The sequence below is a fragment of the Kogia breviceps genome, chromosome 1 (assembly GCF_026419965.1).
Source record: "Kogia breviceps isolate mKogBre1 chromosome 1, mKogBre1 haplotype 1, whole genome shotgun sequence".
Taxonomy (NCBI): domain Eukaryota; kingdom Metazoa; phylum Chordata; class Mammalia; order Artiodactyla; family Physeteridae; genus Kogia; species Kogia breviceps.
This window is the reverse complement of record NC_081310.1, coordinates 195,446,964-195,473,379: the sequence shown is the minus strand read 5'-3', so window position 1 is coordinate 195,473,379 and position 26,416 is coordinate 195,446,964. Positions and strand designations below refer to the sequence as shown.

General features: G+C 55.7%; 1 protein-coding gene across 8 annotated transcripts in view; it reads left to right on the top strand.

The window, feature by feature from the left end:
- The window catches only part of SPSB1 (splA/ryanodine receptor domain and SOCS box containing 1), a 67,337-nt gene that overhangs the window by 12,336 nt on the left and 28,585 nt on the right, over nucleotides 1-26,416 (top strand). The window contains exon 1 of one of the 8 annotated variants that reach the window (XM_067018008.1): nucleotides 4,281-4,510. The exons of 2 other annotated variants lie outside the window; for them this stretch is intronic. The gene's annotated coding sequence lies outside the window, so the exon portion shown is untranslated. Of the gene's footprint in view, nucleotides 1-4,280; nucleotides 4,511-14,575; nucleotides 15,021-26,416 lie in introns of those variants that run through there. 5 more of the 8 variants (XM_067018046.1, XM_067018035.1, XM_067018041.1 and 2 more) reach the window with 5 other exon arrangements.

Below are 26,416 nucleotides of genomic sequence, written 5' to 3'. Positions count from 1 at the left end.
GAGGCCAGTGTCTGGAGCCCCCCTTCTGCATCACACTGGCAGTGGACACCACCCAATCAATTCGGCTCAGCTGCGCGCAGGATACATCCTCCTTTCTGGACAGATTGGGCTGAGGCGTGACAACGAAGCCCCAGGAGGGTCACGTGGGGCTCTCGTGCTTTGGGGTGTGAAAACTGTGCTCTTGTTTCCTCGGCGGCTCTGACAAGGGGCCCTGGGCATCCTGGGACCCCCTGCTCGGAGGGCCGTACAGGGATCTGTCCCATGCCTGTGTGGACACCACCTCCCCAGCCCCCAATTTCCCGCAGAGCCTCAGGGTTGCCACACAGAGCAGGAAGACAGGCCATGTGAACAGAGCGCTTCAACTTTTTTCTTTTCGTTTTTCTTGAGCGGGGTGGAGTTTTGTACAAGGCTTAATTTGGGGGGAAAATCATTGGAGCTGCGAAAAATAATTTTGGGGGCCACTCTCCTAGAGGCAGATTAGGGGTGGTCTTCTCCCACCCACGGCTGCCTCTGCCCTCCCCACAACATGCGTCAGTAAACCTGTAGGACTAGATCAAGGTCGGGACCAGGGTGAGCTGCAGGACCCAAGGTGGTTCTTCCCGAGTTACCGCGTGTTGGGCGCAAGATGTGGTTTTATCCCCCGTGTTATGGATTTGGGGATGGGATCTCTGTTTTCTCCCCAGGAAGGTGGGTTTGGAGCCTCTATGGGGACTTTTCTCCCTGGATTGAACCACACTTCGATCCTAGCCAGATAAAATAGCTGTGTTCAGACAAAGTAGAAAAGTGGGGCTGGCTTTCCCGTCTTCAGTCACGGGGAGCCTCTTGAGGACCAGATGTTGTGTTGGTGGAACTGCTTCCCCGGAATTTTTTTATAAGACAAAGCAGGTAGTACCCAACCTTTCTGGATATTGTAGCGGTGGGAGGCTGTCTCTTCGAGGCTCCGAGTGTAAACTGTAGGGGCCACTGCAGGATTCATTTCTCTGCAGCTGGGAACCGAGGTAGGGGGATTGCAGTTTTCCTGAGTCCGTGAGTGCTGGTAGCGATGTAGGCAGGTACGATCATGGAGGTTTCTTGGGCAAGCAGCTCATGAGCTGAGTTTTGAGGACTGGACGACCTCACGTCTTGTCATCTCACGGAAGCAGTGCGGTTTTGGAAAGAACCCACTGAAGGCTGCTCAGGTGGAGTTTGGGGCTGTGTGGAGAATGCCAAGGTGAGGTGACCAGGGACAGTGAGTGCCAGTTGCTCAAACCGGGCTCGAGGCTGTGCGTATCCCCCATGGACCACTCTTTCCTCCTGGGTTTAGACCGGTTTGCTTAATGTTTACTGAGCACCTGCTATGTTCCAGGCATCGTCCTCGGCACTTTCCATGCATTAACTTATACTGCTCCCAAGAACCCCGTTGAGTGGGGGTTATTATGCCCATTTTACAGATGGGAAAACTGAAGCACACCAAAAACATCGGATCATTTGCCTGGGATCACACCGAGCCAAGAAGTCGAGCTGGACGCAGACCCCGTCTGTGCTCTGCTCTGAATCACTGCCCCACGTGGCCTCAGGGCATGGGGAGGCTCATGATCTGGCGGGGACGGGGAGTGGGTCAGGTGGCAGCAGTCACTGGGAGGCCGCACAGTGGCCGTTCTGTGATAACGGGTGTGCCTGGGCTGCTCCGGGGGGATGGTGGGGGAGAGACCTTTCTGGAGGAGAGAAGCCTTAGCCAAGCAAAGGAGCGGGCCCACGAAGGGTGCCCCAGGCGGAGGAGGCACGAGAGCCAAGACAAGGAGGGGAGGACGGGTTCGCGTGATGCCGCAGTGCGGCGTGGAGGCAGCTCCAGCCTCGCGCTGCTGTGTCGCCATGGCCGGCCCTTCGCAGTGGAGGCTGAATTTGCCAAGTGTCATTGGTGAGGCAGGGCAACGGGAGATCCTGAGTCTTGGCTTCTCCCTTCAGGAGGGACCCAGGCAACTTGAAAATATCCTCCAACGTCCACTAGACAGTTTCAGTATCTCTGCTGAGCTGTGAGTAGGCTCAGCCGTGTCTGCTGAATCCTCCCCCTCCTGCCCCCTTAAATAAACGAAATGGCCACCCAGCTCGGCAAGCTGGGGCTCCCCGTCTGGAACCCTCTGCCCACCTTCCACACATCTAGAGGGGCGAGATCCGAAGAGTGACCCCTCTTTGGCTTCAGAAGCCAAAGGAGAGGGAGGGAAGCCCGGGCAGTGAAGGACAGGACCCTGGACACAGGGTCCTGAGAGCAGGCTCTGCTCTTTTTCTAGTAAATCCCGTAAAGAATCCCACCAAACTACTGCCGCCTTCCTGGGTTTCCCCTGGCCACAGTGGGGCGTAAGTCTTCTGACACTGTCATGTTTTCCTCTGAGAAAAATCAGCCTTGGGCTTCCCTGGTGGCGCAGTGGTTGAGAATCCGCCTGCCGATGCAGGAGACACGGGTTCGTGCCCCGGTCCGGGAAGATCCCACATGCCGCGGAGCAACTAAGCCCGTGAGCCATGGCCGCTGAGCCTGTGCGTCCGGAGCCTGTGCTCTGCAAAGGGAGAGGCCACAACAGTGAGAGGCCCGCGTACCGCAAAAAAAAGAAAAAAAAAAAAAAATCAGCCTTAAGCATCACACTTTAATTACCTTCCCAAGGGACACTTCCTGTGGATATTTCCAGTGACAAGCGGCTGAGGTTGTGCTCCTAAATAAAATTAGGGTTTTAAACTGGGTCACAAACTCAGAAGGCCCCAGGGACCAGGAAGGAGGTGCAAATGAAGCAGCCAGCGGAAGGCTATAGGACGGAATGAGGACTGGCAAAGAGCATGCATGTGCCCTGTAGAAGCGGGGGCCTCTCCTACCCAGAGATGTGGAGGCCAGGGCACTATAGCGTCCACTTCTTTCTCCCCTAAGAGAAGCCAGGAATCCAGATTTTTTTTTTTTTTTAAGTAGGCAAATAACTTAAATAACTTAGTGGGTTTTTTGTTTGTTTGTTCTTAAAGCAACAACACAGAATAGAATGTTTGTGCCCTTTCTCTACAGATGAGAGGGGCGGGGCCAAGGAACCCAGTGGAGTCACACAGCTTGGGTCCTTATTTATTTACTTATTTTTGGCTGCATTGGGTCTTCGTTGCTGCGCGCGGGCTTTCTCTAGTTGCAGAGAGCGGGAGCTACTCTTTGTTGCAGTGCGTGGGCTTCTCATCGCGGTGGCTTTTCTTGCTGCGGAGCACAGGCTCTAGGCACACAGGCTTCAGTAGTTGTGGCTCGCAGGCTCTAGAGGGCAGGCTCAGTAGTTGTGGTGCATGGGCTCAGCTGCTCTGTGGCATGTGGGATCTTCCCGGACCGGGACTTGAACCCGTGTCCCGTGCATTGGCAGGCGGATTCTTAGCCACTGCACCACCAGGGAAGCCCCCAGCTTGGGGCTTGGAACGCTGGGGCTAGACCTGTACCTGCTGGTACCTGGCCTGTCCCAGTTCCCGCTTGGCTGTGCCACAGCCTGTATAAAGCAGCAGGGCTGGGAACTAGCTCAGCAAATTCCACTGCACCAAGAGGGACAGAGCTCCAAGGGACAGAACCCTAAGACAGTCACATCGGTGCCCTCCTTAGCTCCCCAACGAAAGGCACCTTCTCAAGAGTCAGCATTTATGGCTGCCTCTCTAGCGCCAGGCACAAAGAACTTCCCCTAGATTGTCTCCGGTGATCTGATAATGCACCTGGCACGTTCTGTAATCCTCATTTTACAGATGAGGAAACTGAGACCCAGAGGTTCAACTCACTGGAGGGGGTAGGATTTGGAAGTGAGCCTGACCCTGAGCCTGGGCTTATCACCGTTGCCCGTGTACAGTAGTGAGAAGTACATTTCACCCTCCACCCGGTGCCAGTGGACTCACCCTCGGAAGGCGAGGCATTCTCATGCTCACCCCCCACCCCCCAGGGCATCACCCGGACTTTGGAGAACCTGGCATGGAGGTCAGTGCTGCCCTGCTCCCCTGCTGGACAGGAACCTGGAGAGCACAGGCAGTTCCACCCACAGAGGGACGGCTCCTCTGCTCACAAGGTTGCTGACTAATTCTCTTTGCAAACGGTTCAGTTTCACATGCTTGAGTTTCCAGTAACTACGTGGGTGGATTTGTTTCATTTAAGGGGAAAACAAAACAAAACAAAACATGGAGGGGGTTTTCTTTCCCAAGAAGAGGACTCGCCAATTATGGGTTCACTGCGTGTGGCTCCGGGCCTCCTGGTGCCGATCCGCAGCCAGCGGGGACTCTCGCCAGGCGGGCTCCGAGGTGGAAATCGCTTAGTCATTTACCAGTGGGGACCAGGTGCGGGAGGTCAGGGAGGTGCAGCGGCCGCCGGGTCCTGCAGGCTCTTCCCCCCCGTTCAGCCCTGTCCCGCAGGGTCAGGGAGGGGGACCTGGGGAAGGTGCCAGTTGAGAAAGCCATCCTCGCCTGCCCTGGGGCTGGCTGCATCTCCCAAGGGACTGGGCCTGGGAAAGAGACGCTGCCCAGATGGCCAGGCCACCTGCTTCAGGTGAGTTGGAGATGGTGATGTACCCAGTCACAGTAGATTCTGCTGGGGAAGGGGTGAGGGGCAGCCCCCAGGGGCAAGGGGTTGTGTGTGTGTCTGTGTGTCTGTGTGTGTCTGCCCACACAGGCCCCACCGTGTCATGTCTGCATGCTGGTTTGGCGTGGGCACTGGCCAAGCAGAGCAGACTTGGCGTTGAGGTTAGGTCCTGGGGCTCCTGCCATGCCAGATGGTGAGGGGGCATGGGCTGTGGCAAAGGGGCCGATCAATGTAGGGGGCATCCAGGGCCTCAGAGAAGTCGCTGTTCGCCAACAGGTCTGGGAGTGTTTGGGGATCTCAGAGCCCACACGTGTCCCTGTGCCTCAGCACAAACGCAGGTGCTCTGCTGGCTGGTGTCTCTGGCCCACGGTTTCTTCTCTGGAGGATGCCGCCACAGAAGCCGTGTCTAGTCTGGATGCAGGGCCTGGAGCAGTTATGAACCTGGCTTCGGAGTCAGATGGAGGTGGCCAGAGTCCTGCTGGGGTACTTCCTGCCTCTCTGACCTGGCCCTCAGTTTCCCATCTGTGAAAGGAGGGTGTCAGAGGACCCCATGGATGGAATGGGTTGACATGGATGAACTGCCAGGTGCTGTCCTTTCTATAACTGGGCTCCAAGGCCTGAGGTGGGGTGGGGCCTTACCACCCATGGCCTTTCCTGCTCCGAGAAGGGAACATGCCTTGGAATTTACAATCCTTAATCCTGGCCTTTGAGAGCTTGCTTCGTGTGCTTTCTGGAAGGGAAAAAGGGCAAATATACTGATAACCGTCAAACTATATCATGTTAGGTAGCGGGTAATAAAGGCAATGAGAGGTGAGTGGAGTTCTGGAGGATTTTGATGAGGTCAGAAGGTGAATCCAGGAAGGCTTCCTGGAGGAGGTGACACTGAAGCTGGCCCTTCAGATGTGTAGGAACTAGAGAGACAGAAGGAAGGGAAGAAGGGAAGTGATCTTTCATTGGTGGCTCGGGATGTGCCTATGCTTAGGAGCTTAGACGGTCCCCAGTGTGCAGTAAGCGCTTAATAAATACCATCATCAAAATCAACAGGACTCCAGGCTTTTCACTTTAGGTGTCTGGTATTTGGTGTCCGGTATTAGGTGTCTGGTATTTCAGTTTAGGTGTTTTTATGGTTGTGGGAACTGAGGCTCAAAGAAGCTGAGTAATTTGTCCAGGATCCAGGGTGGAAGGCAGAATACAGACTCATTGCCTTTGCGAGTCAAGAGGTGAAGGGGCGAAGTGTGTGTGTGTGCGCGCGCGCTCGCATGTGCACATGCGCATGTGTGGGGTAGAGATTTTCAGGCCACTGTGTGGGAAACGACGGTTTAGAAGCCGCACGTAGCTGATTTCCTGTGGCAAAAGGGGACTGATGTTGTTTTGAGCCCTCACAGATCTGCGGGCTTCTTGGGTGGATGCTTTTTATTCTCCATTGACCTTCCGGCCTCTGTCCGTGTGCCGGGCTCCGTCCTGCCCTGGTTGCACCGACAGGAAGCAGGGACACAGGCGAAGGCCTGAGGGGAGTCCCAACCGTTGCTGGGTTTTTGCGCCCAGGCTCTTCTGGGACTTCCCGGTGCCCCGGGCCTGCCCTGGAGCCTCTGGGTGGGTGGCAGGGCCTGACCCCGCCCCTGGCGGGGTGGGCTGCAGCGCGTCCTGGAGGGTAGGTAGGGACTGGGAGGTGGGAGCTGAGCGGACAGTGCAGGGAGGTCAGCAAGCAGCAGCGGCACGTGGGCTGCAGGCAGAGCGTGGACCCGGCAGGCTGGCGAGAGAGACGGACGGGGCCACCACGACCAGGTGCCGTTCACGTTGCCCGTGGGACACGCCGCACCTCCCTCAGGGCAGGGCTTCAACCCCAGTGGCCACTCCTCATCTGGGGCCTTGGACTGCAGGAGCGGAGGCCACCTGGAAGGACGAGGACAGTGCACCCCCCTGCCCCCTCGGGATCCCGGGCTGACGCCGTCCCCCTCTGAAGTTGGGGAGGAGGTGGGGGGCTCCTGGGGTGAGGAGCTTGGTGAAGTCCTGGCCTGCGAGGCTGACTGTGAGTGGGGAGAAGGCCTCAGGTGTCCACCCGGATCAGAGAGAGGGGGTCGCAGGGGCTGGGAAGGGGCAGAGCACAGCTGGATTTCAGCGGCAGCGGGTGATGGATTTTCTGGGGCTTTGACGTGCAGGCTTCCCCCAGGCCCAGGCGTGTCTGGTGTGGTTTGGGTCAGGGGTGATGTTGGTAGGGCCACTTCTCAAACAGCGGGGCCTCAAAGCACCGTCCAGCCTGGTGGGCGGAGACAGGACAGCCCAGTCGGAGCGACCTCCTGGGTCCACACCCACTGGTCCTTTGGCCACCTGAGCGGCTGCCTCCCCGCCTTTCCTGTCCCCAAGCATCCACCCCCAGACCTCCTGGGAGGACGCTGGCCGGGCCTGGCCCTGCGCTGGCCACCTGCCTGCTTGGTCCTGGAGTCGGAGGTAGGACTCTCAGAAGGGTGGAGAGGAATCCGTACGTTAAGCCCATTGGGTCAGGTGACTTCTTTTGGACACAGCCAGACTTAAGTGCTCAGGACAGGGCCAGAGTCCCCCGCCACGACGTCCAGATGTCCAGGTTGGTGTCTGTTTCTCACTGTTTCTGGGCAAGCCCCACCCATCTTTGGTTTCTCTTTGCCTCCCTCTTCAATTGACATGGCAGAAACCTCTTTCTGTAAATATTTACTGAGCGCCCACGATGTCCTGGCCATTGTTCTAGGCAGGGGGGTTATAGCAGCAGTAAGATAGTTTGGAGGGTGATAATTAACCATTATTGTTTCTCCGGCCACGGCCACGACCGCCCTCTGTATGTTGGGTGCATCTCTATCTTCAGGGTCGACCCATAACACCTCCTCCCTGCCTCCCTCCCTCCCTCCCTCCCCCAGCCAGGTGGATTCACCCCACGTCACCCTGGGAACTGGTGATACAGAGCTGGGCTTCGGGGTTTGTAAGGAATCCAGGAGGAGCCGGGGGAGTCTTGGCGGACGTGGTGGGAGCCCCTGAAACACCCTCCAGGGCGAGATCTTGGTTATCTTGGTCAGGTCCTGGTGCCTGCCTAGCGCACTGGCTGGGACCTGCTGGCGGGGCCTCAGTGGGAACTTGTTGGAGGAATGAATGAATGAGCTAGCCAGCCTCTTCACTGACCTTGGGAAAGTTAGCATCCTTGATCTGATCAGCTCATACGAGCTCAGATTCTGTGGACTGTCTGTCTCCACGAGGGCGGGGGCTCCATCTGCCTAGTTAGGCAGCCCGGCACCTGAGACAGTGCGTGGAACACGACGGGACTGAATCAGCTGATTCGTTTTCAGCCGTCACTTTATCCCGGCTGTAGGGTCTGACTGCACCCCTGTGTGGCCGCCCCCCACTCCCACTGATCACCTCCTTCCTTTTGATGGTGCCCTGGATGGTGGGCTCCGTGTCTCTTGTTTCCTTGTGGGGACTTTTCGTTTATATCACTGGTGTTTTTGAAGCCACACCTCCCACCGTGGCTGGTTCTCGTGGAACGGAATTACAGGAAGCTCTGCTCACGAAAGATTGGCGTGACCGGGAGGGGTCAGGCTCCAGGGGAAGACCGTCCTCACCTTTAAAAATAGCCATCTTGCTTCTCCTCTGCTCCGTTCACACCTCAATTCCTGAGTCTCTGACCCCCTCCCCAGGCCAAGGCAGTGGGACTGGTAGCCGTGTAATTACAGGTACTGGAAATGGTCCTATTTTCTTTTGAACCTTCTTCTACACACACACACACACACACACACACACACGCGCGCGCGCACACACACACACACACACACACACACAGCTGAAAAAAAGCTCTTAAACCTCCTCAGTTTAGTCTGCAGAGGCATCACAGGCGGTGGACCTTAAACATTTGCATTCCTTGGGCTTAGCCGATTCTTTAGAGTGTCGAGTTTCTGGGTTAGTGGTACATGGAGGGTGAAGCCAGAAGTCTTGACAAAGCAAGCATGTGTGTGTGGTGGAATTCCAAATATCCTGGATGGCACAGAATGGCCTCCAAGTACCTGGGCCCTTTCTCGGGCGGCGGTGGGGGGAGCAGGCCCTGCACTCAATCTAAACTGCCCTCTGACCTGTTAGGCATCACCTTGGTACCCGAGAGAGAGGTGTTTCAGCAGCAGTCCGGTTCTCAGATCTTTAGTGAACACTGACTATTCAGCCAAAAATGGGTAAGAGAGCTGTTCTAGAAGCTCACGAACCAGTGCGGGAGACAGATACGGGCCGCTCGTTGATGCTGTCTTTCATCACATCTGTGACCCACATCCAGAGGAAGATTCACCATCCTGCAGTGAGCTTCCGATCTTCCCCGTAACCAGCCACGGACTGCAACACCAGCCTGATTTCAGCGACGTTACGACGTGAGTCGTGCTGAGTCGTGAGAGACAGGAATGGGGGCATTGTCCTGGCCGGGGGCATTGCCGAGTTCATGGGGCAGGTTTGTTCAGCTGCAGCGGGTACCTTGGGGGACAGTCTCTGGGCAGAGAGCGGGGCTGGGGATGTGACAGCAGCAGCAAGACCAGTGCCGGTGGGCGCTGCTGACCAAGTGCTCACTGTGTGGCCCTGTTCTGGGCCCTCACTGTTCATTTATTCACGACAGCCTCTCACCCTCCGGGGGAGCAGCCACGATGGGTCTGTTTCACAGGTGGGCAAAGGCCAGCCCGGGTGACTGACACCTAGGCATAGCACGAGGCAGCGGATTTCAGTACCTGCTCTTCCTGAGCTCCCGTCCTGTGAGGGCCGTGAGTGGCTCTTGACTAGAGACCCAGACCCTTGGGGCTCAGTCCCCGGTGCCTGGGCTCCTTCATCTTCGTCCTGGCCTCATCTCTGTAGCTTGTCATTAGCGAGCTCTCGGTGTGTACCAGGCACCGGGATGCGTGTGTCCCAGCATCGACCAACCCTCCAACCGTCCCTGGGACACAGATGGTTACAGTCCTTGTTTTACAGTCGGGGAAACTGAGGCCCAGAACATCTCGGGAAGGGTCAGAGCTGGGATCTGAACTCCGGGTTGTCAGCTCCGAAGCCCGTGCCTGTCTCTCACTTCCCCAGTTTGTATCGTGATTTGACCTCTTGGCAAAGTGGGATTTCGAAGTCCTGACTTGATGTTGGTTGAGAAGGGGTTTCTATGATTGAGACCCAGGGTGACGTGTGTTTCTCAAAGCCTTGTGAGAAGTGGCGTAATTGCTGGGGAGAGATGTGCTTATGAGGTCCTGGGCCGAATTCTGGAGAGGCCAGGACCACCTCTGGTTCCACGGGGTGTAAATAAAAAGTGACAGAATAATCCAGAGGGTCAGGAGAGCTAATGCAGGCGGGGCTGTACATGCGGTCCGGCCGCTCCGATGGTCAGCAGGAGGCCGAGCTGCAGCGGTGGGGGGCCCCCGTGATGGAGGGGCGTGCCGCGTTGGACCATCAGACACCTCCAGCCCTCCCCGCCAGGCCCCTGTCCTTTGTTGTCTGGCTGCGTCAGACGTCTGGGTTTGCAGGGAGGTTCCTGAATGGGCCTTGGAAATAGGTCACTCCCTTCCCGTGCTGCCGGCGCTGACCCACGTGTGACCTTCCCCATGGTGACAGTGTCTGGCCGTCATTCTTTGATGCTGTCTGTGGAGGGGCCGTGCATGTGCAGGGGCAGGGTGGCTGCCCCTCCCCCTCTGGCCTTCGCGGACCTCGTCGCCCCCGCAGCAGCGCCTGCCGGATGCGCCTGCCAGTGGCCCTCCTTCCCTTGGCCGTATCAGAGAGAGGAAATCCACACTCCCGACCCTCGGTCTGAGCATCCGACCTTTGCCGCGCCCTGAAGTGCCCTAGCGGGGCCGGCAGCTTTGACCGTCTGGATGGAACAGACTAATTCCTGCTGGGCTGAAGCCGAGGGGACGCTCCTTCCGCAGAATCGCCGGGGTGTTTCTGTTTCTCCCCCCGGCCGGCCCGGGGAGCCATCCCTCAGGGCCTGCTGGCAGAGATCACGGTGGGTCTTGGAAGAGGCTTGCTGGGTGGCCCGGGCGCAAGGCTGACCCCGAAGGTCCGCACTTCGACGTTTTGCCCAGAGTCGGTGCTGGGCAGCGTTGCCCCTCCCCCGGGCCTGGAACCCTGTCTGCCGCAGAGGGCTTGACTTGGGCTTAATTTTCAGGCTTCACGGAACCCAGATGTGCACAGAGCAGAGAAGGGAGAACGCCGCCAGGCCCATCTCCCTCCAAGGAGGCGGTTTCTTTCTCACACCTGGCCGCCCCTGGTGTCTTTGGGCACCAGGAGCCCAAGCTGGGCAGATTCTGGGGAAGTGGCCTTTGCAGGTCCTTAAAGCACCCCGGGCCTCACAAGACACTTGAGGACGTCCACACACACCATCGACATCCCGCGGCTGGGGCTCCCGTGGTGATGAGCAACACCCTTCCGCTGCAGTGCTCGCGGACGGCAGGGGCCGAGCGCCAGCCCTCGGAGCCGTGGGACCCCGGAACTGCGGGACTGTGGACCTCTTGCCTCCCTCCTCTCGGATTCTTCCTCCCTGTGGCCAGTGGGAAATTCGGGGGGACTTTTCCTGCAAGAAGGAGAACCAGGATATAGACCCCAGAGAGGGGTTCGCGTGCAGGCTTGATGGATACCAGCTCCCCTCGGCCGCCTGAATTCTTCCCCGGGGCATCCTGGTTGCTCCGTTCGGTCATACTTCCCGGGTTTTTTTCCATTTCCTTTTTCCTAGGTTTTTAGGCCATATCTTTTTTGTGTACCAAAGTAGGGGGCTGAATCCCTGCTGGATAATCACACGTTCATGCTTTTCTTAACTAGTCGGTGTGTCGGATGCAGTTGAAATGGGCTCCAGGTGGATGGCGCTTTGCAGTTACAGCACCAGCGCGTAGTGGGGCTCTCAGCAATTCCTAGCGTCAGTGAATTGGCCTAATTAGCTTTGTCCCATCGGCCACCCTCCTCTGCAGCAGGTTCCATTGCGGTTCCGTTGCTCTGTGCGTAGTAGGTCCTCGGTGAGCGTTTGGTGGGGAACACGCCTTGTGCCGTCTTCGGTGGTGTGTCTCGGTGCCCAGCCTCGGAAGGGTCAGCTTGGAAGGGCTTGAGTCCTGGATGCCGTGTACCTAGCAAGGAGGCCAGCCCGGGTTGGGATGGGCAAAGTCAAGACAAAGGCCCGGTTGTGCCCTCGGAGAAAACCCAAACCTGAGTTTCCCTGAGGCCGAAACTGCCAGTGCCTGGGCCCGCCTTGTTCCCATAAAGGGAACTTTGTGTGTGGTTCCTGGCGGTGGAGAGGCAGCCAGCATCGCGCCTGGCGCCCAGACACTCCCTGGGAACGGGCGTGACCGCCTCGGAGCCACAGTTCTCTGGGACGATAACTCCTGTGACCCCTGACCTCTTAGAGCCGACATGGGGCCAGACAATGTCCAGACAGTCGTGCTCGGGACAAGTCTGCTCTCCGTGTCTCGGGGCCGGCATTGTCGGGCCCGGACCAGACACATTCTTTCTCGGAAAACCGAGTGGTTGAGGGCGGCAGGGACGGGGCTGTGATGGGAGGCATCTCGTGAGCCGGTCTGTGCCAGCGGGCCGCGGGGGGCCGCGGGAGCCCCGTCTGGGAGCCAGCCCCCCGCCCCGCCGGCTGCTGCCCCCTGAATGGAGGGCTTATGTGGACCCTGGAAGCTGGGGCCCCGGGGCTCGGGATATATAGCTGGCGGGGCTGTTTCCGTTCCCGGGTTTTCCAGCAAAGGGGAGCCGGTGCGGGAGGAGGGAAGGCACCGAGGCTGCCCCTGTCTCTGGGTACCAGCCGGCCGGGCACACGAAGGATGGTTTGGGCTGTGAAGGAATGAGCTCTTGCCGTGTTTGGGAACTGAGTTCTCAAGGAATACGGGGTCTGCAGGTCAGTTGGAGGAAGGTTCCAGAGCAGGTCGAGGGCGGATATATGGATACCTGACCACCCCCTTTGGGGAAGTGGTATAGGAGGGGACCCTAGACCCTGTTTCTGCGGAGCATGGTGGTGAGGGCAAGCGGCTTCTCAGAATGGAAAGAGCCACTCTCATTCACCAGGTATTCCCTGAGCACCTACTATGTGCCAGGCGCTGCTCCAGGCCCTGGGACACAGCAGTGAACAAGACACCTGTCCTCATGAAGCAGGTGTTCTTACAAGGGGACAGGTCCTAAGCAGACAAACAGGTGGATGTCATTGGAAAGTTGTGGAGGCAGGAGTTCTGGGGGCAAAGAACGGTGGCCATTTAAAGTAGGGCGGCTGGAAAAGATCTCCGTGATGAGGCAACCTGAGCAGAGGCCTGATGGAAGTGAGGGACTAGCCATCCGGGTACCCAGGCTCAGTGTACCAGGCAGAGGGCTTGGGAGGTGCAAAGGCCCTGAGGTAGGAGCTTGGCGAGTGTCTGGAACAGCCAGCAGGCCAGTGAGGCGGGACACAGCGTGGGAGGGTCAGGGGGAGGAACAAGGAGGTGCAGGAGGCGGGGCTGTGAGGCACCTGCTTCCCCCGCACCCCCACCCCCCGCCCCGAGCAAAACCACAGGACAGTCAGGGCAGAGGAAGCTGGTGCTGGGGCCAGGGACGGAGCAGCGAGGTGGTGAGGGTGGCTGGGTTCTGGGTAGATTGATGGCCCGGGCTTTGCTCCTGGACGGGCTTGGATGTCTGCCGTTCGTCACACACAATGTGGCCGTGGATAAGGTGCACCACCGAGAGGCAGGGTTGCTCCCTCCTGCAGACATTATCCTGCTGTGTGCCCGGTGAGAGCAGCCTGGTCCCTGCCTGCAAGGAGGGCGGCATAGGTGAGAAAATCAGTAGTCACAGCGTCTCTCCTGGACCGAGCTGACTGAGGGCCAGGGCTTGGCTGTGCGGCACATATCTGAGGAACACATGAACAGACGGAAAGAACACATGGGTACAGCAGCGTGAGACACAGCACGGGGGCATCGAAATGACACTGGGGAGAGCTTGGGAAGGCTTTCCAGGGGGAATCTGAGACCAATCTCAAAGTACACATGGGGAAAAGCCTGATAAGAAAGCCTGGACGCTCCAGGTGGAAGAAACAGCATGAGCAAAAAAGTGGAGTCTTTAAAAAGCTTGGCTTGTTGGGTCGGTTAGAACTTTCCAGTTGCAAGAGATGAAAAAATTCAAACCACACAGCCTAAGCAAAAGGCAAGTGGTTTGCTGAACTGTAAGCAGCTAAAAAGTCAAGGGGTTTCAGGCACAGCTGGATCCAGAAGCTCAAACCCTGGCATCAGTAATTACCTCTCTCTCTGTTTAAGCATCTGTTTTCTTTCTTCCTGGCCTCATTCTCGGAAGGTCATTTAAGCAAAAGTTTCGGGGCTGGCTCTGACTGGCCTGCATTCTCACTGTCACAAGGGTGGGTGATGTCCTCATGCAGCAGACCGAGGCTGTGTACCCACCCCTAGAGCCCGGGGCCAGGAGTGGGGTCAGGGAGTCCAAGACAGAATCGAGCTGCATCACCAGCACAAGAGAAGCCCGGTGCTGGGCAGACAGCTCAGCTGCCCACCCTGACTTGCTAGGGCCAGCGTGCTTATTTTCTTCTGGTGGGTGCTCGGGAAGGGCAGGGGCGGGGAAGGGGGCCGGGATGAGGCCAGGAAGGCAGTCAGAACCGGGTCATAAAACGCCTTCATATGTGAGAGTTTGACCATCATCCTTGAGGTGGCCCCGTGCCTGGTACACAGCAGGCACTCGGTAAACTTGCCTAGGTGACCTGTATGTCTCGTGGGTGCCCTCCAGGTGATGGTTTTAATCAGGGAAGCAGTGCAATCCGATGAGCGCTTGGGAGGACCCCTAGCGAAGCCTGGGCTGGGCTGGGCTGGAGGCCGGCTGGGAGGGGGCCTGGGGCCAGGACCTCAGGCGGGCCCAGCGCGCAGAGCCGGGCCCCGGGCCCCGGGCGTGGGGTGGGGGGAGCCCCCTCCCCCTCCCTCTTCCTCCTGTGACAGCCTGGCATGCTCACCCCCGAGGGCCTCTCCATATGAGGCTGTCTGGACACATTTGGGCGGCGGAGTTGGATCCTATCATTAGCTTTGCCCCCAGCGTCCTCTCAGCCCTTGTCTTATCCGGAGAGCTGTTTTGTTCACTTCCCTCTTTTAGCTGCCGGCTAATGTTTGTGGCGGATGAGCAGGGTGTGTTTCTAAAAGCAGCTGGCTGCCCGGTGAGGCCGCCTTTTCACTTGGGTGGCCCTGCTTCCTGGGCTGGCACAAAACTCCCTGCGGTTGAATTTTTTTTCTCCATAAAAACTCGAGGGAAGAGGTATCCGGATCCCCTCGGCTGCCCTGGCTCCTCCCAGAAGCAGAGAAGATGCTACAAGGAGTCTGAGGTCCGTGAGGTCATAGTAACCCGCCCGCCCCGCACCTCCTGTGTCCCGTCGGTCGCCAGGAGCACGGCTGGGCCGGCAGCTGGCGTTGGAGCGGTCCAGCAGAATATTCTCTGTGGGGCTGACTTCGCTCTGCCTGCCTTTGGTTGCCTGTGGGAGGCCTTTGGTGCTCCTGAGATTTCTCGGGTAAGAAAGCATCCATCACCCCTCGGAGCCGCCCGACGTGCCGGCAGAAAGTCAGTGGGTGGGGTCTGAATGGTGCCCCAATTGGCCCCCTGAGCAGTGGCTAAGAAGGTGAGACGGGACCTCCCTCCTCGAGGGTCACTGCCTGCCTCTGGCCCAGTGGTTTCCTGGCGGGCGGGCTGGCCTGGAAGGATGGGAGTGAGGGGAGGGGGCCCCAGCCCAGGAACTGGGGGGGGGGGAGAGTCTGAGGACCCGCAAAGCTGCCATGCCCACTGGCTCTCTTGCAGCTGCTGTGCCCACCTTCCAGAAAGGAGCCGCTGGGCAAGGTCACCCTTGCTCCCCTGCCCCCGGCTCCCCAGCCCCGCCGGCAGCCGTCTTCCCTCCCACTCGCCTGGCAGTGGTAACCCCCAGCCGACGGTTTGGAAGGGGCTTTCCTCATTACTGCAGTTTAGTCTGCGTTGGTTTAATTTGAAAGACTTACTGCGTCTGAGTCAAAACATAAAAATCCCCCTGGATGCACCGTGCTGTTCACTGCCTTGGGAGCAGCTGGCGCCTTCTCTGGGGGGGTCCTTAATCCTTCCCTTCCTGCGGCAGCCAGGTGGGCGAGGCTCCTGGGTCCTGAGATCCCAGGCCTCCCCCCACCCGGCTCTTCTGGGGCAGACGCTCAGGGCTGGGTGTCAGGGTGAGTCCTTATCCTTATCTGCCGCCGCCGCTGGTTGGGGATGAGCACAGCCCCCTCGTCCGAGTGCGGAGCAGCTGGGGGCGCTGGGTGACACCGGAGCCGGCCGCCTCCAGAGCGGCTGCTTCTAAGATGGTCTGCCAGGGTGTGGGTAGAAATGTGTAGCTTTATGTTTACTTTTATTTCCTCCTGTTTAATTTCTGTCTTTTTGGTTGTGTGTTTCATAATGCGTGTCATCTATCGGTACAGAAGCATGTGAGAATAACGCACGCACAGTATGCGTCTTTCAGAGGATACGTGCTTAAAAGTTTGCGAATGGGGTGCATAACCAGAAAAGGCTGATATATTCTGCTGTAAATGAGCTCTGGTTTGCGAAGGGAGGGGCAGCACTGGGGTCCGGGGGGGGCTGTGGCGGGGGATGTGCAGGTGCTACGGAAGGCCTGGGCGTGGGGTGGGCAGACGGCATCATCCTGGCTCTGCTTTCCCGGCTTTGGTCGCTGTGTGTCATCCAGGTACACGTGGACACGGGGGCCTGGGGATGGTAGAGCAGGCTCTCGGAGGAGTTGGGCGGGGGGGACGTCTGGCCCCTGTAGACACCATGGTAGACACCATTTCTTAAGGTCTAGATCAGGGGTTCGCAAACTCTAAGGGCCAGATAGTAAATATTTAGGCCTGTTGCAACTGCTTGACTCTGCTGGTATAGCGGGCGAGAAGGAATGCCAGAGGCAACCTGTAAACCAAAGGGAGTGGCTGTGTGCCAATAAAACTTTATTTACAAAAACAGGCCGTGGGCCAGATTGGCCCATGGCATCATCGTTTGCTCAGAACCAGCCAAGGTGACCCACCGAAAAGCAAGCCCCTGACCTTGGTCCACTACCCTCGGGGGCCTTGGGGGCAGGGGTGGCCCCACACAGAGTTGGCAGAGCAGGAAGCAGCCCCTTGTGTCACCCTGTAGAGAATGCAGCTCGGCAGCACGCTTCCACGCCGCCTTTAGAGCCAGAGAAACATGGCTATGGGAGGAGGCGGGGCCCTGCACGCTGTAGAATCGAGAGGCAGCAGAGCCAAGAGAGATTCAGAGGCCCTCCAAGCTGCTGTCCCTCGGGATGTGGCAGGGAAATGTGTGGGAAGAACGTCCCCTTCTCTTCCAGGGTGGGAACCCCTCGAGTTGAAATCTGCCAAGCTCCTCGCCTGCAGGACTTCTCAGAGCCTTTAAGACGCGGATGGGCCCTGGGAGTCTCTAGGAGGGGGTATAATATTTCCCCAAACTCAGAAACAGTTTTTCAGGTGCTTAAGGATCTGTCCAGGCCACTCTGGGGATGAGCTGATCTCCTTCAACTCTTTGTTTTATGGACGTGGAAACCGCATGCCCGAATGCGAGAGGCCGAACGTCTTGCTCAGGATGACAGAGGAGGCTGGTGACAGTGTCCGGATGTGCACTGAGTTCCTGCTCAGCCACCTCCCTGCAGGCGTGGCCCCGCCCTGACACAGAGTCACAGATATGGGGCTCCGGGGCTTCTGGCCACATGAAGGCGGTTTCGTCCCAGGGATGCACCGCATCCTTTCATCCGAAGCCCACTCTGTCTCTAGCTTTCTCAACCTTGCACTGTTGACCTTACGGGCAGGATAATTTTTTTGCAGCACCCCAGGCCTCCACCCACTGGATGTCACCCCGCTTGTGACCACCAAAAATGTCCCCAGACCTGGCCAAATATCCCCTGGGGGTAAAGTGTTAAGAACCACTCTTCTATCTTAAGCCAGCCTGTGTGGAGCCTGCATTTCCTGGAGTTGTTGGTGAATGGTAGAAAGATTTGCCCAAGCACTGATGGAGTGCAGGACAGTTCTCGGGGGGTGGGGTGGGGCACGGGGGTGGTGGGGGAGGCATCCCAGGCAGGTTGCTGGAAGAGTTCTGAGGGTGAGAAGCAGGACAGGGGGAACCAGAGGTGGTTCAGTTCTGCATTAGGGTCGGGTGGCCCCAGCTGAGGGGTTCCCAGGGCGAGGGGGCATGCAGGTGGAGAGGAAGGCAGAGGTGAGATCCCGAATGGATGGAGGGTATGTGCCCCGTGGTCAGAGGACTTCATGCCAGACCAGGAGGGGAACGACCGTGTGGGTGGGGAGTGTTCTGGAAAGGCGATGGGGGTGGTGGAGGGGACAGGTGAGAGGGTGCGGAAGGCAGTGGGGTGGAGATTGTCTTGGGAGGTGAGCCTGACAGCCAACCAGAAGTCAGGGCGCAGTCCAGGAGACCTCCAAGATCTCGGCCTTGGAGGATGGTGGGCTTGAGTGCGGACGTGTGCAGTGGGAGGGGTGTGGAGAACATTCAGCTGGTGTCAGCTATAGACATTTTCTTCTTGGAACGTTGATGCGCTGGAGCTTTTAGGGTTTTTTCTGGGCCTGCTGCCTTCAGAGTCCAGGGAGGAGAATTGCCCCGGATGATGGACAGCTGGTTCAGAGTAGCCCAGGAGCAGGCGGCCACACATCTGTGCAGAGAAAAAGAGAAACCTGATAGGCTGCGTGGGTCTCAGGCCACCGTTTGGGGGTACACGGGGTGCCCTTTCTCCCCAAAGTTTTGTATCAGTCGCTAGGTGTCTGCGTTAGGGCGCCGGGCACGTGGGGAGGGTTTGTTTCAAAGTCTAGCATGAGCTCACGGAAAGGTGAGGAACTGCGCGCTGTGGTTGCTTAGTGAGGTGTTTAAGGTGAGGGAGGACGTGCAGAGGGCTCCGGAGGGTCTGCCTGGTTCTGTAGTGATGGTGTTCCAAGCGGGTGGATGGCGTGGAGTAGCACAGACATGCGTGTGAGCCAAACTGGGGGACAGGAGCAGCTGCAGGAGCACGTGAACCATTTGAGAAAGCCGTTCTGTGACAAAGCGGGCTGAGGTCAGTGTGGGAACAGTCTTTGGTGCTTGTCTCAGAAGTTTGTCTTCGTGATCTTGGGCTGAAAAAAACAGAACGCTCTAGACAAGGCTGCTTAAACAGCAGACATTTCTTACAGTTCTGGAGGCTGGGAAGTCCCAAGATCAGGGAGCTGGTAGAGCTGGTGTCTGATGAGAGCCCTCTTCCTGGTTTGCAGACAGCTGTCTTATTGTGTAGTCACGTGACAGCAAAAAAGAGATAATCTCTCTCGCGTTTCTTCTATAATGGCACTAATTATATTTGTGAGGGCTCCACCCTCGTGATCTAATCACCTCTCAAAGACCCACCTCCTAAAACCATCACTTGGGGGTTAGCATTTCAATAGATGAGTTTTGAGGGAGACACATTCAGTACATCTTTTTTTTTTCTTTTTTATTTAAATTGAAGTGTAGTTGATTTACATTGTTGTGTTAGTTTCAGGTATAAAGCAAAGTGATTCAGATATATATATTCTCTCTATATAGAGAATATATATATATATATTCTTTCTTAGATTCTTTTCCATTATAGGTTATTACAAGATATTGAATATAGTTCCATGGGCTATACAGTAGGTCCTTGTTGCTTATCTATTTTATATATAGTCGTGTGTATATGTTAATCCCAAACTCCTAATTTATCCCTCCTCCCCACCTTTCCCCTTTAGTAACCATGTTTGTTTTCTATGTCTGTGAATCTGTTTCTGTTTTGTAAATAAGTTCATGTGTTTTGTTTTTTAAGATGCCACATATAAGTGATATCATATGATATTTGTCTGACTTACTTCACTTAGTATGATAATCTCTAGATCCATCCATGTTGCTGCAAATGGCATTATTTCATTCTTTTTTATGGCTGAGTAATATTCCTGTGTGTGTGTGTGTGTGTGTGTGTGTGTGTGTGTGTGTGTGTGTGTGTGTATCTCACATCTTTATCCATTCATCTGTCGATGGACATTTAGGTTGCTTCCATGTCCTGTCTATTGTGAATAGTGCTGCTATGAACATTGGGGTGCGTGTATCTTTTTGAGTTAGAACATAACAACATCTTAACCATTTTTAAGTGTACACTAGTGTTAAGTACATTCATGATGCTGTGCAATTATCACCACCATCCAGCTCCCTAACTCTTTTCATCTTGCAAAACTGGAACTCTGTCCCCATTAAACAGCAACTCCATTTTCCCCTCCCCCAGCCTTTGGCATCCACCATTCTACTTCCTGTTCCTATGAATTTGAGGTACTCTTGGTACCTCATATAAGTGGAATCACACAGTATTTGTCTTCTTGTGACTGGCTTATTTCACTTAGCATAATGTTCTCAAGGTTCATCCATGTTGTAGCCTATGACAGGACTTCCTTCCTTTTTAAGGTCAATTGATATTTAAGGTCAAATGGATTTACACAATTTGCTTATCCGGTCATTGGTTGGTGGACATGTGTGTTGCTTCCACCTTTTGCCTATTGTGAATAATGCTGCTGTGAACACAGGTGTACAAATATCTGTTCGAGGCCCTGCTTTCAATTCTTTGGGGTCTTTACCCAGAAATGAAATACGGTCATTCTAGTTTTAGATTTTTGAGGAACTGCCGTACTGTTTTCCACGGTGGCCACGCCATTTTACATTCCCACCAACAGTGCGCAAGGGTTCCAGTTTCTCCACATCCTCTCCAACATCTGTTCTTTTCTAGTTCTTTTTAACCTCAACCTTTTATTGAGGGGTAAGATACCCCGAGTAGCTCCATACCTTCCTGCCTGCCCAGGCATATATGTGTAGGTATCTCTGGGGACACCGCTATTTGATTAAAATGGGCTTGGCTTTCATATTCTACCCTGCTCTTCTCACTGAATGCGTGTGGAAATGCCCCCAGGCTCCAGTGTGGTTCTACCTTGTTTTTTCATTGCTGTGTGATGAATGGTTCATGGCACAGAGGCACCAGAGCTGTCCACCTGATGAGTCAGATATGATGGAAACACTTAATTTGGACTGGCAGGAAATGGCAGTGCCTCTGTAATAAACACATGTACAGATACTCTCGGTACAAGTGCTTTTATTCTTTTTTTTAAAAAAATAATTAATTAATTTTTGGCTGCATTAGGTCTTCGTTGCTGCGCGCGGGCTTTCTCTAGTTGCGGTGAGCGGGGGCTACTCTTCGTTGCGGTGCACGGGCTTCTCATTGCGGTGGCTTCTCTTGTTGCAGGGCCCAGGCTCTAGGTGCGTGGGCTTCAGTAGTTGCAGCACGTGGGCTCAGTAGTTGCGGCGCACGGGCTCAGTAGTTGCAACGGGCAGGCTTAGGTGCTCCGCGGCATGTGGGATGTTCCCAGACCAGGGCTCGAACCCGCGTCCCCTTCACTGGCAGGCGGATTCTTAACCACTGCGCCACCAGGGAAGTCCCCGGGTGCTTTTATTCTTGTGACCCAAGCCCCAGGAGTGGAATTGCTGGGTCAATCCCCAGTTTGCTTCCTCAAAGCTGCAAGATTTCAGATTCCACCAGCCGCATGGGTGCACACTCCCTCCCCTGCCCGCCAGCAGTAGGCGCCACCTGTCTGCTGACTGTGTAGTAATCCGGGGGACGCAAGGCAATAGATAGCTCATTAGTGCTTAATGTTTTGTTTCCCTGTTTACTAGACAGATTGGGCGTCTTTGGGTACAAGTTTGTCTGCCATTTGCATTTACTTTTTTCCTCTGAGTTGCCTCTTCAAGTCCTCTGACCATTTGACTAATGTGCCATAAAAGGACCAGAAGCAGATGTGACCAGCTGTTGACAGTGGTTCATTTTAGGTGCTGAAAATATGTGTCTCTTTTGTACATGTTTGAATTACAAATTTCCAAAATGAAAAAAAAGACCAGTACCTAAATGAAAGTGTTTTAGGGAGAGGGGTGGGGGTCAGAGAGGTGCTGCGGGCAGGGAGACCAATTTGGAGACTCTTGCAGTAACTTTGCGGGTGATGATGAATTGAACTGTGAGAGTGGGGACAGATTGGGGCAATTATAGGGGAATTTATACCAACTGGTGATGATGTGGGGAGCCAAGAAGAGACGAAATCCAGGAAGATGAGGGGTTTGAATCTGGATGACCAAGCGGGAGAACGAGGACAGAACTTGGCAGAGATGCGGAGGCTGGGAGGGGGCTGTGTTTGGGTCTGGAGAAGAGCTGAGTGGGAGTGAGGGGCAGGGTTGCCATAAGGGTGATGCCGTTCAATGATGCAGTTGCCATATGGGTGATGTGTCAAGTTCAAGGAGAGACGCTCCCTGGAGCCACGAGAGCAGAGGAGCCCGTGGAAAGAGGGCCCCTCAAGAACATCTGTGTTTAAGGGGAGGAGGAAAAACTGGCGAAGGAGCTGGATGGGAGCCTTGCAGAACAGGGAGTACACCATCACGGAAACCAGTGTTTCAAGGTCAAGGTCATAGTCAGGGTTTCCAAATGTAGTTGCGAGGTAGAGAAGATGCTTTTTTTAGGCCGTTCAGTTTATCGATTAGCAGGTCATAACTTGGAAGAGCACGTTCCCTAAAGGGGCCCGAAGTCAGCCCGCCGAGTTCTGTAGCCTGAGTGCAGGGAGGGTGACCGAGGCCACAGGAAGTGTGGCTGGCTGCAGAAGAGTGCCCCGTCACCGGGCTCTGTGGCATTCCGGCTTGGTTTCAATTCTCTTCACCCACGACTGTGGATTGAGCTGCCCTTGGGGGCCATGCTAGGCACCTGCCACTACAGGTGTCCAAGACGGGCTTGACAGGCTCAGGGTCCGCAGGGGAATCCACCAGAAGCCGCCTTCCTCTTGAGAACCTCAGGAACCTTGATCTACACTGTTCAGTGTCTGTTCCCAGAGCAGCCCCGAGGGAGCAGAGGAGACATGAGTCATTTCCTGGACAGCAACCTGTCCCAGCTTCTTAGCCATTTTGGGCTTGGCCTCTCATAAATTTATCTTCCTTTTGAAGTCCACCTCCATTTCCTGCCAGGTCTGTCTCCTGGTCGGGTCTGTGAAGCACCTGCAGCGAGAAACAGCATGTGAGCACGGCTGCGAGTATTTACGTCCTTCTTTTTCGTATTCCAAATGAAAAGAAGAGAGATTGGCCAGGAGGTCGAAGGGACGCATTAGCCAAGTAAATTCTGTCTCTGCCAATTTTCCTCTCCAGCATGACTCCCGGGAAAACAGCTCCTTGTCTGAACCTCCTTGGCCATTGGCTTAAAGATGCAGATGGGGTGGGACCAGGGATGGCTGCCAAATGCCTTAGCTTTGTTCAGCGTTTGTTCCCGTAGCATCAGGATAGAGGGACCCCCCTTTCATCACTTTCTATGCCTCAGGGTTTTTTTTCCTTATTTTCATATACAATGAAGCATTTTTTATTGTGGTAGAATACACATAAAATTTACCATTTTAACCATTTTTGAGAGTAGAATCCAGTGGCATTAAGTACGTTGCTGAGCAACCATCACCACCATCCATTTCCAGAACTTCGTCATCTTCCCAACGTGAAACTCTGTCCCCGTTCGATACTAACTCCCCTTCTCTTTCCCCACGGCACCCAGCCTTCCACTTTCTGTCTGTGAATTTGACGACTCTCAGTGCCTTGTATGAGTGGAATCACACGGTGTTTGTCTTTTTGTGACTGGCTGATTTCACTCAGCCTCAGGGGGCGTCCATGTCGAAGTGGGTGTCACAATTACCTTCCTTTTTAAGGCTTAATGACATTCCAGTGTGTGTGTACACTCCACACTGCTTATCCATTCGTCTGTCGGTGGACACTTGGGCTCCTTCCTCCTTTTGGCTATTGCGAATAATGCTGCTGTGAACACAGGTATACGCATATCTGTTCGGGACCCTGCTCCCAAATCTTTTGGTTCTATACCCAGAAGTGGAATTGCTGGATCTTATGGGAATGGTAATTTTATAAAATGAAGCATTTTTATTGGGTGATCTTTAAGATATCTTTGTGCTTTAAAAAGCAGGTTGCGGTTATCTGGTTCTGTGGTCAGTGGTTAGAAGATGACCTCTGCAGTTAAGATTTGCTCACCGGAACGTCATGTGGCGGTAATAATTGCAGCCACCACCTAACCCATTAATACATACGAAAGGCAAGGTGCCCAAAAGTGCCTCACGTGTCGTGAGGGCCGTGTAAGCATCTGGTATTGTCTGAGGACCTACTATGTGCTGGGAACTTTTTGGCCTCTTTGAGTATATTCATTGTCTTTGCAGAATAGGTATTTATTACCTTTCTCATTCCTTTTTTTGGGGGGGAGGGGGGCGCCGTGCCTTGCGACATGCGGGATCTTAGTTCCCCAACCAGGGATCAAACCCGTGCCCCTGGCAGCGGAAGCCTGGAGTCTTAACTACTGGACCGCCAGGGAAGTCCTTCTCTCTCATTCTCGCAGGTGAAAAATTAGTGATGCTTTCTCATGAAGTTGGTTTGAAGTGGTATTCTTGGGCTGTTAACACACTTCAAATTTTCTGTTTACCTAAAAGAAATGTTCTAATTCTTTCTTGCTGGTTCTTAGCCTGCCTCCCCCAAAATATTTATGGAACTGCTACCCCTCACAGCACTTTTTGTTAAGCCATGCAAGGGTAGATGCTCTGTGCCAGGAGGGGACGTCATCTCTCCGTTTTGAGTGCTTTCTGGCTCCATCCGGAAACCCGGCGGCGGAGCGGGGTGTTGGATGAACTTTAGGAGCAGGCTTTCTGATCTGTCACCTCCCCACCTGGCCCCAGTGCCTGAGGCCTGAATCCCTGTCGTGATGTTCAAGGCCCTTGCCGCCCGCACCGTGTTCCTCTCTCTCCCTCTCTCCAGTTACCGCTCAAATTTTCCAAATGGCATTCTCATCACTTGACGACCCTTCGGGTCCCAAAGACAGCTGCCCACCTCTGATGGGGGGCGGGGTTCTCTCACCGGGGGGTGGGGGGGGTCTGCCTGCTTCTTCACTCAGCTCATCTCTGTTACTGAAACCCCAGCCTTGCTCAGGACCCCTCAAAGGGGGGACTTCCCTGAGGGTCCCACCCCTCCTCCACCCTTCCTCCACCGCCACCCGTCTCAGCAGCCCCCCAAGTGGTGCATCCTGCTTCTACTGTAGCTCTCCCAAGACATCATCTCTCCTGTGAGGCTGCGGGCATCAGGCGGCTTTGCTGGCCTCAGTCTCCGTACGCGCCCCACCCCCCACCCCAGGCCCCGCCTCCCGGGACAGGACGTCGAATTTGCCGAAGGGGTCATTAGTGGTTAGAGAAGAAACAAGGCTGTGTCAAGGCTCTTTTTACTTTTTCCTGATGGTTTAAATTTTCCTTCACCGCATGAGGAGAAAGACTGCAAGGAGAAAGTCAGTCTGTGGGGGGCTTCCCTGGCGGCCCAGTCGTCAGGACTCCAGGCTTCCACTGCAGGGGGCACGGGTTCGATCCCTGGTCTGGGAGCTGAGATCCTGCCTGCCGCGAGGCGCGGCCAAAAATAAAAAGAGAGAGAAAGCCAGTTTATGGATGTTCAAACATAAAATAGCACTAAGGGGTTTCTTCCCTGGCTGGGCTCCTGGTGGGTAAAGCAACAACGGTTGCCTTAGCCCACGTCCCCCAAGGGAGGCAGGGATGTGGAGGGGGGCACACCAAGGAGGGTCTGGCGTCTTAGTTCAGTGATTCTTGGCTTCTTCTCTTCCCCCTTCACCATCAAAGTCAACACCTGAAGGTCTGGAAGAAACTTCTCCATCAACTCAAGTGAGAGGTGGAGGGGGCCTTTCTGGCAGCTTCTGTCCAGTTGTCCTAGAAATGCCCCACTTCACTTCCCAGCGCGCCAGAGCCAGGTCTGAGGCTCTAACCCCGGTATAACCCCCGCTGCCCAGTGCCCCCTAAGGAATAGCTCTACGCATCTGGGGCGGGGGCGGCCGGGGCCGGCCCCCAGGTCCCTCTGAGACGGGCAGGGACTCGGCTGGCTGGGCCGGGGGACCTGATACTCAGGTGAGCCCAGCCTTCACCACCAAAGGTACTGGTTTGAATTTTTTATAAAGGGGGGCCCCTCAAGGTACCTGCCGCTGCCGCCGTGGCCACCGTTGGTTCCCCTCCCCGTTGCAGAGCACAGTCCAGGCGGGTCCTCGCAGCCACAGGGGCCCAGCTTCTCACCCTGGAGCCGCTGGCCTGCCTGGCCGGGGAGGTCGTTGACTTGTTTTAACTTCAGGACCTTCCCGGTTTGCGGACAGGAGACCCTCTCTGCGGGGACGGGGGAGCAGGGTGAGGCTGGAGGGTAGGCAGAGGTGTACCCCCACTTCCTGCCCTGCCCCCCCCGTCCCTGCCCGCCCCCCCCCGTCCCATGGGAGGCAGCTCCCACTCAGAGCCTCGGCGCCGCCCTCCCGACGGGGAACTGGCCAGCGACGGCGCAGAGCCCAAGTTTGCTGAGGCTGCAGGGTCTCCACCCTCCTGCTTCCCATTCCCTTGCTTCCTTTGCACTTCTTTCTCTGTGTCTCTGTCTCTGTCTCTCTCTGCCTTTCTGTCTCTGTGTGTGGGTCTCTCTGTCTTTCCGTGTCTTTGTCTTTCTCTGTATCTCTTTCTCTCTCTCTGTCTCTTTGTGTGTGTCTCTGTCTCTCTATATCCATGTCCCTCTGTATCTCTACCTCTGTCTCTGTCTCTCTCTCTGTGTCTCTGTCTTTCTCTGTCTCTCTTTCTGCCTCAATCTCTCTCTCTCTCTTTTTCTCTGCCTCTGTCTGTCTGTCTGTCTCTATCTCTGTCTGTCCCCTGGGAGGCCAGTGAAGCCAGGCTGGACTCTTCTCGCCGAGACCAGTGTGACTTGAGCAGGATGGAAAACTGAGCAGTGTGCCCCGTGGGGTGGGGTGAGGGAATTCAAGAGGGTGAGACGGGTCCTGTTTGTCGGGGG